We start from the raw sequence: 15,963 nt of genomic DNA on the forward strand, positions 1-15,963 counted from the left end.
GTCCGTAGAGATGTCCTTGGATAAAGTTGAAGTGCTCGCTTGAGTTGTGGGTGATGTGCAGACTGGTGACTGTCTCTTCTCTGGTGCTGGCGTCTTGATGGTATATAAAATTTCATTTAATTCTGAAGTAGGGCCTTTTACTGGTTCCTTTTCTTTTTTCCAGGTTTTCCTCCATGCCAGTAGGTAGCCAGGGAAAATTCTCCAGCTGCAGACTGCACCGACGGCGAGGACTATTCCTAGAATGCTGATTGCTGAACCGACTGCTAATTTCCGGTGTAAGTTGTCTTCTTGGTGGTCTAGTGCAATTAGCGACATCTTCTCTTCGTTTTCGGACAATCCTTGACCCCATGGCGCGAATTCATCCGTAATTGCTACTGCATCTTTGCTGTTCTTTAGTAGCAGAGTTGGAGTCTGAACTGCTAGACTTGAATTTAAAGTTTCCAGGGTCAGGTTAATCGGGCATTATGTATTCGATTTCCGTGATGTCTTGGCTAAGACCATGGAATGAAAATTCGTTACATTTTACCCTGCAACCAGGTTCTAGTTGAATGACGCCGGTACCATTAATGGTTGTGGTTTGCATAGGTTGGTTTTTGCATGACCATACTAGTTTTTCAGTTTTGCATGTGGAGTATGCCCATGTGTTCTTTGCATTAATCTTGCTCCACGTCAATACACATTTTGGTATAATTCTTACGTTGCAGCTTCGGAGTATGGTTTCTTTCGGATCCAGCAGCATTTTCATCTCGCAGTCTACTTGTGGATTTTCGGTCGTTGATTTAATTGGAGTTTCTGGTGAGCAAACTAGGTCCTGTTGAATAGGCTTGCAATTTTTTATAAATTCGTCATCATTGAGGAAGTAATTTTGGTAGTCTAGGTCAGTAAATAAATATTTACTTCATGGCAAGATCGTGAGCGTTGATAGTTTGTCTCCCAGGAACTCTGGTTTCGGTAAAGGCTTTAGTTCGTAGCTAAGCCAAGGCATTTTACTGAGCAAGGGTACAGTGATGATTATTAAGAAGTGACCGTTTGCTCTGCCTGTTTCTATTCTGGATACCCGTGATAAAGCAGGGATGTCCATACGGTCGAGAGGCTGAGGCGGGTTAAGATGCGGATGTTTTGCCATCATGTCGAGTGTGGCTTGATGAAGCTGTTTAGCGGAGATGCTCATGTATGATGCTCTGCCCAATAGCGCTTCTTCAATTGCTCTTTCAGCGTCATTTAGGGCTCTCAGCTGATGAGTGAGTACTTGAACTGCTTCGTCTCCTATTAGACAGAACATGTGAATACGCCTGATGTTCCTGAGCTCCATGGTCATAGAGTGCTGCATTTCATCGGCTTCCTGGCTCAGTGTCTCGATTCTCTTGGATATGTTATTCTTCTGTCGAAGGATTTGATTGATCTCACTGCGAATGATATGTGTGTTGTTTTGCGTCAGATGTACCAATTCTCGATTGTCCTGGTAGAGCTTTTTTAATTCTTTGTTGATATGCTCATTATCGTCGTAGTCCATAGTTCCAAATAGCTTGCGAGCCACACTTCCTACGAATCCAAACCAAGGTCCCCTTCGGGTTTGGATGCGAGATTCATTGGTTTTTTCTTGTGTTTCTTCGAGTAATTTGCTTAACCGATGGATTGCATTTTGTACTTCACCGTAGGTTTCTCTAAATACTTGTATCCTGAGGTATAGGTAGCAATCTTGTTTTATAAAATATCTTTCGCCGTGATTTATTGTGGTCTCGTACTGATGATTGTTGTACGGTTCTATTACGATTAGCTTCCTGATGTTGATGGAGCTAATGATCTTCCATTCTTCTTCGACCAGGTGGATCTTTTTGAATGGGTCGAATAGTAATCCAGGGTTTGAAGGTAGGATTTTTATGGTGTTTTTACCCTTGGGTTGTTGATTTCCCTTTCCTGGATTGTCCTTTTCCGTGCATTTACTCCCAACAATGAGAAGGATCATGAGCGTCTTCATATCGGTAAGGCCTGTAACAGAATTCTAAGAATTGCTTTTAGATTTTTGTTCGATACTAGAAAGCTTGGCTTTATTTGGATTTAAGGTTTTCCACTTTCCGTTGTCTTTTTCTATAATAAGGTTTCCAAAGTCATTAATTTCGATGATTTTGTAAGGACCGGTATAGTAATGGTCTAATTTATTCTTACGGGGCTCTTTTAAGGCCCATACCGAGTCTCCTACGTGAAAATTTGCCGGATGGATATGTTTATCAAATCTTTCTTTAGAATCATGTTTGGCTTTTATCAAGTTTTCCGCGGCTATTCGTTGGATTTCCGATAAGCGGCTAATCAGGTCAGCTACATAGTCACTATAGGTTTTGATTTTATCAAAGTCTGGGTACTGTGTCGGTGTTTTCGCTTTTCGCCCGAATTAAAGTTCGTATGGTGTGAATTTAGTTGCGGTATGCACGGTGGTATTATAATTTAGCATCGCGAGAGGTACGAATCTGTCTCCGTCTTGGAATTTATCTACGTAGGCTCTCAGGTAGTCAACCAAAGGTTGATGGGAGCGTTCAAGGGATGCATTTCCCTGGGGATAATAGGAGGAGGTAGTCAATCTTTGGATCTTTAAGGTTTTGGCTAGTTGTTGTATAAGCTTACTGGTGAATGAGGTGCCCTTATCTGATAGTATTATCCGGGGGCACCCATGGATTGCGATGTAATGATTTAAGAGGGCGTCTGCTACTGTTGCTGCCCGAATGTCAGGGATTGGTAGTGCGGCTGCTGCCTTGGAAAAATTATCCTGGATAGTGAGGATATGCACGTTTCTATCAGGGGTCATTGATAATGGCCCTACAGTATCAATGCTAATCTTTTCGAACGGTTCTAGAGGAGTATCTGTGATTTTCATGGGTTGCCTGGTTTTTATTCGTGTTAGTTTGTTCCTCTGGCAGACTTCGCATCGCTGGATAAATTGATAAATCTGTTACGTCCCCACCTGCATTCGCAGATGTCTCTATAGCAAAGACGCGCGCTAATTTAAAACTCTAATAATTATATAATAATTTCATAAATATTCTATTTTATAAATAATAGTGTAAAATGATAAGTAAAGAATTCCAAATGTTAAATATTAAATACTAAATATTAGAAATAGAAAATGATAAGAAAATTGATACGCATCCAACACCTGAGTAAACAGAATATTTTTAAGTTCACATTAACATTTTCTCTCGAAGAATATTAATGGGAAAAACTAGAATGATTCATTGTAAGACAACTAAGCGTTGAGTACACCAGGTATATTCGAGAACATTCGTAGAATGTTCTAAATAAACAAATGATAACGAACGCCCGCGTGTCCTGGACTCTGGAGTTGAGTCAGCGCTCGTCATTCGAGTGACCCTCGAAAATGCCACGCGCGTCAACTCGGGACTGCAGGATATTCGAGGCCCGATACGCAACCCTACTCCTCCTAGGGCGCGGCCCTTGGACGAGGAGATATAAGCGGGGTGCACGGGTGGTTCGAGGCTCTTCTTCTAAGGCTTTGCTTGATCTTAAAGTCACGAACTTAAGTCTCTTCATAATTTATACTCGTCGTGAGAGGATTAATTCCGGTTACGAAATACCATTACGTACTTCACGGCAGTTGTCAAATCATATTAATTCCAAGTGTATTTTAAATAGTTAAATAAATTAATTTGTTAATTAAATTCACCAAAGTTAGTTATTTCGGAGTTAATTCGAGAACCTCTACTTACGACTCTGGAGGTCGTAACATCTTTATCTCCAGCTTTAGTTGTTCTACTGGTTACCTACAAACCCGTGAGGAAACCGGGACGTAACAAATCTGTTGTTTCATTCCAGGCCAATAGAATCTTTCTCTGATTCGCCAGTAAGTTTTTACAACACCTTTGTGGCCACTCACAAGGCTGCTGTGATTTTTTTCGATGATGTCGGTCCTTTTAGATTCTTCAGGGACCTCGACGTTTCCTTCGCACAATGTTATGACTGCAGGACAGTCCCTCAGCTCTTAGCTTAAATATTTTCTGATATCCAAATCATCGAATTCGTCCCCCTGCTTTGCGCAACGGAAGGAATGAATCTGATAATCGTACATCGTTGCGCGGAGGTTACGTAGCCCTTCAATTAGGTCTATTGGTGTCGTTTTTTCGAAATGATGATCTTTTACGATGACTGTAAAAGTTTTACATCTTCCTATCCGAGTAATTAGAACTTCCCCTTTTTTAGGATGGGCAGCTATTAGGTCGGGGCTTTTAATAAACTCAAGGTCTCGGAGCAGCCGAGATACGGGTTTGACTATTTCACAATCGGCAGCCAAGAAGTGTACCAGATGGTCTCGCACATAGGTAAGACCGTCGCGACTGACTTCGAACTTTACGTTAATTTCTTGTCTTTCTGGAGGTTTTTCTGAACTTGACGAGGAGAGGTTATCTGTTCGGTAGTACTTTTTCTGCATCATGTCCTCTATTTGCTCATAGGTAGGGGGATCCCGTATTGAAATTGGAGGAAAGGTTCGTTTAATTCTTCTTGAGCTTTGTTCGCCGTTATTTATTGACGGAGAAGGATTTTCGGTTACCTCGGATCTTTTGCTTGAGCCTTCTGACGATTTCGACGGTTGCAAGTTTGGTTTGATCCGAATGCTCAGTTGAATCTTCCGATGATTTTGATTCCTTATCGAGTATTATAGATTCCGATGACTTTGGAGATTCGGAATTTTTATAGCCTTCTTTTAGGCTTGGCGGAGAAATTGATCGTTGTTCAGCCGTATGTGGAGCAGTTTCTCTTCGCGTCGAGCTTCCGACTGGGAAATTTTCAAAGTCGAGTGTCTGGCTAGTTGAGGGCCGGGGTTCGTCCAGAGTATCGATGTCTCGTGCTTCATGGTCATACCGTATTTCCATGGCTGATAAATTATCTGGAACTAAAATTCGAGCATATAAGGGGGTGAGAGAACCTCTCATGCTCCTGAAGTAGTCAGTAATTCTGGAGCCTTGTTTTTCATTCGGAGAGGTTGAAGTGGCACTAGCTTCAACGTTCGTAGGAGTCAGATTCAGATCCGGGGATCCTGGATCGACTATTGTTGGTACTTCATCTTCTTCAGGGCTGATCTCGCTGCTGGTTACATGCTCCGAGATATCTTCGTTATCTCTCAGAAATTCTTCGATGGTGTCATCGGATTCAGTTTGGAGTGAAGGAAGTTCGCTCAGGGATTCGCGGATTTCTTTTGCGACGCTTAAACTTGTTACCTTTAGGCCCGCTCGTTCGCGAGGGGTATAATTGCTAATCAGTTCTTCACGCTCGAGATTTTCTAGCGCTTTTGTTCGATAGTTGGATTGAGAAATAGGACGTCTTCCTATCATTTCGTCGAACATTTTAACAAGTTCTTGAGTTTTTCTACGGGGCTTTGGAACAGCAGGTGTTCCCTGATCTTTTTCTGATTTATCGTCCCCCTCTTGTCCCTTGTCTAGCGCCGATTCTTCGACGTTCGGATGGATTTTAAAGACCTCGTCGTCCCCCTCTTGGGTTTTCTCAACATCATCTTCGACTTGGCTGGACTCCAATTCCTTATAGTTCTTTTTCGGGGGTACTCGCGTCGTCCCCTGTGCGCGCATTCGTAGTCTAGAAGCTATGGTATCCCGAATTTCAGGTGCGCTATTAATTCTTGGTTTGTTTTTAATTCCGGGTGGGCGTCCTGGTCTCTTCACAGCGTTGATGGCTTGGTCATCGGTTATTTTGGATGTTAGTCTTTTGTTCTTATTAACCGAGAAGGGAAGCGCAAGAGGATCGGCTTCCGTTTCAAGTTCTGGAAATGAACGACCTTTGGGATTATAGGAGAGTCCCTCGGCATATTGTTCCGTGATTTTATGTCAAACAATAGCGTTGAATTTGTATTCGTTAATTTTTGACCTCCATTTTGCCATCCTTTCGGTGACTGTTATGCTGTCCATTAACCAGGCTACGCACGGGCTGCTGGTAATGAGGATGAATCTTTTTCCGTAAAGGTATGCCCTAAATTGCTGTATGGTATGAACGACGGCTAGACTTTGTTTTTCCATTTCAGTATAACGAGTTTCGGTATCGTGGAAGACACAGGCGACGATCTTTTCCTCGGGTTCCGGACTTGACGCGGTAGATTCTTGCGAGGAAGGGGTCTTTTGGCTCAGAATTCCCGAAATCCCGGTATCCGAAGCGCTGGTCGCCAGGGTGAATTGTTGATTAAAGTCTGGATATTGTAAAAAGGAGTCCTCACAAAGGGCATTTTTAATATCGTCAAAAGTTTTTTGTGATTCTGTCGTCCAGACGAATGGTTTAGTTTTACGTGTTAGATCTGTAATGGGTTTTGCCCTTTCGGCAAATTTCTGGATGGAACGGCGATAATAGTTTGCTAAACCCATGAATTTACGAGCTTCAGTATGATTACGGGGAATTGAGGCATTTTTAAGGGAGTCTATCTTTTTAGGATCCGGTTTTATTCCTTCTTTTGTTATTATATGCCCTAAATATTCTACTTTGGGGTAGAAAAATTTACATTTTTCTGGTTGAAGGGTTAATCCGGCCTCTCTTAAACGATTGAATATTCTCTGTACCCTTGCTTCGTGTTCAGGGAGCGTTTTCGCGTAGCTGACGAGATCATCAATATAAACGAACAGTTCTACTCATTTAAGTCCACTGAATGTTGAATCCATCATCCTTTGGAATTGAGCTGGAGCATTTTCGAAACCAAAAGGCATGCAGCAGTATTCCCAATGCCCGTCTGGTGTGGAGAATGCTGTTTGATGAGCGTCTCTTGGGTCCATCGGTATTTGGTGGAATCCGCTGGCCAGATCGAATACACTGAATATTTTGGCTCCTTACAATTGGTCTATGATAAGCGGAAGTGGATATGCATCCCCCCTACTGATTTTATTCAGTTGTCTATAATCAATAACCAGTCTCCATTTCTTTACATGAGGATCAGTGGATTTCTTCGGGACTATCCAAAGCGGTGAATTGTAGGGAGAATTAGATCCTCTTATTATCCCTTGTTTTTCCAGGTTCGCGATTTGCTTAGCTATTTCTTCTCGCTGTTCGGGAGAAAATCGGTATTGTTTAATTCTGATAGGCATATCTGCAGTCGTTTCGATTCTACAAGAAAAATTTTTGGAACATCCTAATTTATCTCCAGGAATATGAAAAATATTGTGATTATTACGAATTAGATTTTTAACTGTTTCTTTTTTCTGTTCTGATAGGTGATTCAGTTTTACTTTATCCATGATGTAGGCGATTCTGGATTTTGGATCTGTTATTTTTGAAGACTTGCAGGATTCGGGTTCGTCGGAATGAATGGTCGAATTCGAATTCCTCGATCGTCTGAGGTGGGATGTTTAACTCTTGGGCCTCGTTGGTGACGTAGGTTACCATGCACATAGCGAATTCGTCTTCGACGGTCACAAGTGCTTCGCCTAAAAGTACTCCCTGAGGCAGAGGTATTCTTAGCAGGTATCCTTCGGTTATTTCCGGGTTTTCGATCGGGATCGAGATTGTCATCTTCATTCGTGGAGGTATGGTGTACCTCGAGGATTGCTGAGTTTCGAGACTGAAGTGTATTGTTTTCAACGGATGAGATATGAGACTCAGAGATTGCTGATGATAAGATATTTCAGCTTTTTCTCGTTCCAGAAAATCGTTTCCTAAAATACCGACTCCAGGGAAAGGTAAATCCTCTTCACACACTTGAAATACGACTGTTAAACCTAAAACCTTGAGATCGACTGTGCCTTTGGTTTTTAAAGGCCAATTATTTAGTCCTCTCAGTTGTATCGAATTTTCTGTGTTTATAGGCGTGGTAGGTTCAAGGGCTAATAAATGAATCAATGAAACGTCCCCCCCTGTATCGATTAAGAACCGTTGATAATCGCCAAGGAGTGAGTTGCAGGACAGGTAGACCTTCGGGCCTATTCCTAATGCCAGTACTCGTTTTTCCGGATATTCCCTAGGCATGATGATAGGTATAGGTTTTATAGGGCGTTTACGGAGCACGAGTGTGTTCCAGTAAAATGAGATGTTAGCTTGCTCTTTTTTAAAGAATTCGTTACCTAAGATGGCATTGTAGCCTCCTGGGGGATTTGGTATGATGTGGAATGTAATTTCGGTTCCTAATGTTTGTAATATGATTTTTCCTTTGATTAGCATGCTGCTTTGACCTATACCTCCTATTATTACATTATTTACTTTATGACAGAGCGCAGTTTCGAGAAGTGCCGGTATACAGATGAGGTTATAATCTGAGCCTGTATCTAGAAGGGCCATCGTTCTTTTATTTTTAAGTTCTTGATTGACTATTTTGATAATGGGGCCCTTTCCCGTGGCCAGACAAGTAGCATCGGGTGTCGGTTTTACAGATCTTTCGCTGATATCGCCTGAGCTTGGGTTCGAGGCGGAGTTGAATTTTGAGGAAGGGAGGAAAGATTTTGCGGAGGAAGGGTCGTATTCGACTGTAGGTTTGGATTCAAGATTTCCTGAGGGGTTGTTTGAGTAGCTGGAATCTGGTGAGAGGGGTAAGAGTGATTGGTATTTTGAATGATCGGCCATGGGTAGGTTCGGTATCCTTGGGGACGTGGTTGATATTGGGAATTGTAAGGTCGCATTGGATAAGGCATTTGACCACGTGGAGGCTGGAAGGGCGCACCCGTTATTGCCACTGGTTGACGGGCGCCCCGTTCGTTTAAAGGAACCATCTGAAGTCCTCTAAATTCTCCTTTAGGACAAAATGGACAGTGACAAACGATATTCGGGTCGGTTTTATGACGTAGTTTTTCCTCTTTAGGGTTCAGGTCCTGTTCGAAAGGCACCATTTTCGGCGTATGCCCCGTTTGAGGAAAGAAGGCTAAATTCGATGCATATCCTATAGGGTTTCCGGACTGATAGGGATAATTTAGTCGAGGATGACCCTGCGCACGATGCTCTTGGGCATAAGCTAGCGTCGATGTAACTAGCGGGCTTTCGTAACCGTTATCCGGGTAGGTATCATAGTAATAGTACTCATCATAGGGAGCTAGATTTGCTTCTTGGTAGGCTAAAACCCTGCCCTGGTTGAGATAATTGCCTTGGTCATCGTATCTGGGTCCTCTTGACGGTTGCGATCGATGCTGACCTGGGCCTGATTTTCCAAAATGATCTGATCCTGGTGGTAAGATCCTAGCCCGAGATGGTTCGTCGTAAGCTGGATGTCGACGTTTAGGATATCGATATGATTCGGATTCGACGGCCTTAAATATTTCATCAAGAGTTTTTGATTTTTGAATTTTACACAGACATTTCAGGAAGTCCGGGAGATGCTCGTATAAGGAGTGAGCGGCTGATAGTTCGAAAGTTCTAAAAATCCTCAATGTTCTCGCCTTCTTCTGGGGAAGCTGAGGCTAACTTCTTCTGCCAGAGGAGATATGGATCTCCCTTCTTTAATTTCGTAGCTAGTTTACGAAGGATGTCTTCAACGGTGGTGAGGTCCATGTGTTCTATCATGCGGCGAGCTCTTCCGTGAATTCTCTGAGTAAGACGATGTGCGAAATGCTGTTGATGATCTTATGTTATAACCGTTAGCCAGTTCCGAACTATTCCTTCGAAGACTTTGAAGTCTCTGATCGCGTTACTTCCTTCTCCATTAAAATATGGAAGGGCCTCGAACATCTCCTTAGCCAAGGAGAGGTGATGCGGTTCGATTTTTTCATCCGCCAATGAGGTTTCTAACCGGAATGGTCGTGGTTTGGCCATGTTTATTTTGAAAATGTTATAGGGATCAATTATTCTGTTGTTTAGGAAGCTGAAGTGGGTAATGGATTTTTAAAGGATTCGTCTAATTTTGATACGTCCTCTCGCGGGTTCTGGTGAGAATCTTTGGTCGCGTTATTGATTACCGATGATTGATTTTTCCGGATTTGTTCGATAGCCGCGATGGGAACAAAGTGTCCGACTGAATCGAGAGTATCTTCGATTATTTTTATATGGGGTCGGGTAGTGTTTATACGGAATTGGTCTAAAGTACATCTAGGAACTGAGTTTTCTTCCCAATAATTCCATTCAATCAATGGGCGATGGTAAACTTTGCCAGATGCGTACTCTGCGTGAATTTTCCGTAACTGGTAATTTAATCCAGTGCGCTTACCTCTTTTTCCCATAAGAGTAATCTGGTTAGCAAATAAATAAAAACATGAGAGAATACTAATGAACTTCGTTTAAGTTATTGTTTACGGAATTCAATAATGATAAAAAAAAAAAAAAAAAATTCTAGATAAAAATTTTTTTTTGTTTTATCGCACAATTCAGTTTTGAAATGTCCCGCTTATAAAGCTTTAGAATTTTCCTTTGAATGTTATAAATCAGCTTAGGTGAGTCCCGGTGCAGATAAACGAGAATCGCCAACTGTACGGCGCGTTTTTGAATATCGGCTGTAGCAAATTATAAGACGCCCGCGTCTAAATAATTGCCACTTGGACAAAAGAAAGTGATCTATAAGATTAGAAGTCGAAATTAGGCTTTAAAATACTCGAATATAAATATTTTTTTTTTTTTTTTTTGATGCCAAAAGAAGTGAGATATTTTAAAATAATAAATAAAAATTTTTGTATTCATTTAATTAAGATTTCTGATGGCAATTTATTGATACAATTGTAATAATGCTTGGACTTTTATTTTCAGGATATTAATAAACTTGCTGACGAGAGTCTCGAACTGAAACGAGCTCGCGAGTATCGAATTACGGAGTCGCCAATGCGATCGACTATTATACGAAAACCCCGAGATCAGCGAATGTTAAAAATAAATTTTTGAAATTTGATCCAAGGTATGTATAAATTATATTTGATGATTTCGGAATTGACAACTTGCTAATAAAAAAAAAAATTTTGTTTTAGGAAATACTAGAGATATTTCAAGAGGAATATGTTTTTGTATTGGTTTTGAAAAATTTCGAAAAATCGCAAATAGAAAATAGCGCAAAAATATTTCCGAAAGTAAAGAAAAATAAAAAAAATTTTGAAATTTAGAATTTCTTTGAAATTATTTAAAAATTCCTCAGTTTTTCAAAGAGAAGGATAGAAATTTCGTGTTCGAAATCCCACCGCTGCCACCAGTTCTCTTATGTTATGTCCGAAGGCGTTAAAAATGCGGTAGCGAAGTAACGGTGGAGGATCGGACTAACTATTAAGAATACACAACGAGGGGTTTTAATTCTCGTTGTTAAATTATTTGTTGTGGGAGCTTTCGAGAGAAGAAATACCACGCCTTTTGAAGAGACTGAGAATTTTCGTAGAGATTTGATTTTCTTGAATTTAATAAATTACTTTCCACTTACCGTTAGATGACTTGTTTCTTACTGATCCGGGCCTTGAAGGGCGGCTGGAAGCGCTCTTGAGTCTGGATGTTGAATTTGAGGGCCAGGAATGGATGATCGAGGGCTGCTTTCTCAGTAAAGAACGACTTGAGAATCGTGTAGTTGGTCTTTATTAGAACAGCAGCAATCAGGAAGTTACACGTTACGCAATAATTTTATTTAACACTTATAAACTACTTATTGCAATTTTACACTTTTATTTACGGTTAACGTCTTTCCAGTTTCCCGCAGGAAAAAGTGCGTAACTAACCGAACAATAACTAAACTTAACGGATTCAAACCGATGTAAATGCGGAGCAAATTAAACGGTTAATCCCTTATATTAATAAACTTATCTATTTTACGTCTGCCGGATGACCGAGACCCGCTTGAACTAAGTGCAGCGCAAATTAGAACAAAAGCCCTTACAGACGGCAGCCCGCTTTAACTAAGTGCAGTGCAAATTAATTAAAAGACCTGAGTTTAATTTTACCACGTTCGCCGTACAAACGGGGACCCGCTTGATCTAAGTGCAGCGCAAATTAAATCAAAAGCCTCTACGAACGTGAGCCAGTTAACGAAGATACTTGAATTGAAATAGTTAAAAGACATTGGGCGGTGGTTGCCGCCTCTTTTAAGAGTTTCCGCTGCTTAGCTTGCAGAAATCCCCATCGGTCAGTCGGCAGTCGCTACGATAATAATTTTAAGGTGGTTTTCGCGCATAGGTGGGTCTTCCATCTAAAACGGGAATTTTAAATAAAAAGAAAAATTTTCGGGCGTACATAACACTCGAAATTTAATTATTGATTATATAAAATATTATTATAAAATTCCATCCATTGATTTAGCTAATGATAAATTCCCGAAATTAATATCCACGTAATTAATTAAATTCTAACGAATTTTTCCAAAATGATGAAATTACAGTTTTTAATTAATTTTCATCAAAATGACCCGTGTAATTTTTGACTAGATAATTGTTATTACTGTTATTGTCGACTGGATAATTAATAAACAATAATTTATCTCGAGGTAAAATATAACTTCCAAAAATTATTCACGGGTAATTCAATTTCGAATTGCGTCACAATTTCTCAATAATTAATTTTCCAGTAATAAAATAGTTCCTAAAATTATTATAATATAAATAATTTTCAATAATAAATAATATTAATAAATGATAATTCAATTGTATAAATTGTAATAATGGTCCAGTTGTTAATTTCACAACTTACTGCGTACTAAAATTCACAAGGAATTCGCGCGCCAAAAATGGGCGCCGGCGTTCGTAACTGCGTAAGACGTTTGAACCTCGGGTACCAAATACTATGTCGTGTTGACTGGGACCTTCTCGATGTTCAGAATTTGATTAATATAAAATAGATTTATTAAACCCAATCTAAGATGTTAATAATTATTAACCAGCTGTATTAATAATATTAATTATTCATGACTTGCAAACCCAAGAGGCCTACAATATTTCTCGAGTATAAGATCCCCAGAAGGAATTCTCACAATGCTAGCGAATCAAATCAATTAAGATAATTAATTATTATTGACAAATTATTATAAACAATTAAATTATCGAAAAAAATTAATGTATAATGAGAAGGAGTAAAATTAATGAGCCGGTATATGACCCCCTTGGCTCATCAAAGGAATCAAAGTCTCAATACCTGTGTAATTTTTGTGCTTTGGAAACTCGGGCTTCCTTCTTTGGACTGTTTTGGCTAGCGTTGTTACTGCATTGGTCACTGCACTACTTCTAACTCACCGCAGCTACTCAACTGATTAAGAAACCCAAAATTTCCCCCACTTAATGCTAATGGGTCCCGAAGACCGAGACGCGCCAGTGCTGCGTTGAATAATTATCATGCGTGATCAGTTTTACTGATACAGGGTAAATTATCCTGTTACAAATCTCCGGTAGACACCGAGGATTGAATTTTGTAAAGTAAAATTTGTGACAAATAAGTCATAAAACGCTTTCTATGGGGTTGTTTATTAGTGCCAATAGGGTTGCTAGATCGATTATCAGTTTGGATATTCTCTGTAGATTCTACTTTATCATCAGCATTAAATTTTTTCTTATTATCTTCCGTAGACATAGAGGGTGGAATTTTTTAAATTCAAATTTGTGACAAATAAGTAAAAATGCCTTTTATGGGCCTGTTACTTAGTGTCCATGGTCTTGATCAATCATTTATAAGTCTCGAAATCTTCTGTAAAGTATCCTCTACAACTTTTAGAAGTTTTTTTTTTTCAATTTCCGCTGAACGGCTAGGATTTAATTTTTTAAATTCAAATTTGTGACGAATGAATCACAAAACGCTTTTTATGGGGCTGTTGATTGGTGTCCATAGGGTTGATCAATCGATTATATGTTTGGAAATTTTCTGTAGAGTTGACTCTATAATAACCATGATTTTTTTTTTCATAATCTCCTGTAGACACCGCGGATTGGATTTGTTAAAATCAAATATGAGACAAATAAGTTAAAAAATACGGCTTATGGGGCTGTTACTTATTGTCCATGGGTTAATTCGATTATGAGTATAGAAACCTTCTTTACACTATTTTCGAATATTTTACGAAGTTTCTTTACTTAATTTCCGGTGGACACCGACAATTAAATTTTTTAAATTTAAATTTGTGACAACCAAGTCAGAAAACAAGTTTTTTGATGCTGTTTCTTGAAGTCCATGGAGTTGATCGAGTAATTATGTTCTGAAAATACTATGTAGAGTAGGCTTGACATTTGTAAATAGTTTTTTCTCTTAATCTCCGGTTGACACGGAGGGTTGAATTTTTTAAAGTCAAAATTGAGACGAATAGGTCGAAAAATGCCTTTTATGGGGCTGTTACTTGGTGTCCATGGTGTTGGTCAATCAATAACGGTTCTGGAAATCGTTAGTCGAGTATTCTCGACTATTATCATGTTTCCTTTTTTAATTTCTTGTGGACACCGAGGATTCAATATTTAAAAATCAAATTTTTGACAAATAAGTAAGTGTTACTTGGTGACTATGAAGTTAATCGATCAATCATGGGTTTGGAAATTTTCTGTAGACTATCCTCTACAATTTTGAGACGTTTACTTACTTCCTTTCCAGCGGACACCGAGAAATTAATTTGTTAAATTCAAATTTGTGACGAATACGTCAAGAAACACCTTTTATAAGGCTGTTTCTTGGTGTCCATTGATTGATCAATTGTGGGTCTGGAAATATTCTGAAGAGTATTCTTCTCAATTTTTAGAAGTTTTCTTTGTTAATTTTCGGTAAATACCGAGAATTGAATTTTTTTAATTCAAATTTGTGACAATTAAGTCAAAAAAAACCATTTATGAAACTGTTAATATGTGTCCATGGAGTTGATCGATTAATTATTGTCTGGAAATATTCTGTAGAGTATTCTGTACAATTGACAGAAGTTACCTTCCTTAATTTCTGGTGAACACCGAGGATTCAATTTTTTAGAGTCAAATTTGCAACAAAAAAGTCAAAGAAGTAATTTTATGGGGCTTTTACTTAGTGTCCATGCGGTTAATCAATTGAATATTCATCTGAAAATCTCCTGTAGAGTCTACTCTAATATTACCAGAATTTTTTTTTCATAATCTCTGGTCGAAATTGAGAATTGAATTTTTTAAAGTCAAATTCATGATAATTAAGTCAAATAATGCCATTTATGAGGCTGTCACTTGTTGTCCATCGAATTGATCGATCAATTATAGGTCTGGAAGTTTTTTGTAGACTATCCTCTACGATTTTGAGGTTTAATTTTTTAATCTCCGAAAGACACCGAGGATTGAATTTTTAAATGTCAAATTTGTGACAAATAAGTCACAAAACGCTTTTTATAGGGTTGTTTCTTAGTTTCCATAAGGTTGCTCGATCGATTATAAGTTTGGATATTTTCTGTAGATTCTACTTTATGATCAACATTTAATTTTTTCTTATTATCTCCCGTAGACATAGAGGGTGGAATTTTTTAAATTCAAATTTGTGACGAATAAATAACAAAACACGTTTTATGGGGCTGTTAAGGAGGTATGGGAGTTAAATCGTAATAATAAGATCAATTTATAATTTTTAGGATCGATAGAAATATATTTAATACGTGTTGTGTTAAAATTTCATAGACCTAGGGTTGATAGTTTATTTATAAAACAAGATTCAAAACAGGTCATTTAACATTGTAATGACATACCCAATCAGAAACCTATTCTTGTTTTAATAAATTTCATGATGAAAAAATAATGAGAAAGCTTCGAAAAACTCATTGTAAGAAAAAAAAAATTTTCAAAAATTATTGAAAAAATACAATTAAGTTGAGGGTACTTATTTATAAAAATAATTGAGTTTGAAAAATCTAAATTTTAAAAAAATAGTCAGCCATAGCAAATGTGGGTTATGTTGACGGCAACGCCATACATGGTAGGTCGCGCGGAAAATTTTAAGCTTCAATGAAATAGGTTAAAAGAAATATCGAATAGGTTAAGTAAAATATTATAAAATTGTTATTATTTATTATAAAACATAACATAATGAAATAATCAATATTTTAATTCTTTAATATTTTGATATTTTTAATAGCATTACTTGTAAACATAATACACACGTACCCATTAA

This window comes from Cotesia glomerata, linkage group LG7, assembly GCF_020080835.1.
Source record: "Cotesia glomerata isolate CgM1 linkage group LG7, MPM_Cglom_v2.3, whole genome shotgun sequence".
Lineage (NCBI taxonomy): Eukaryota > Metazoa > Arthropoda > Insecta > Hymenoptera > Braconidae > Cotesia > Cotesia glomerata.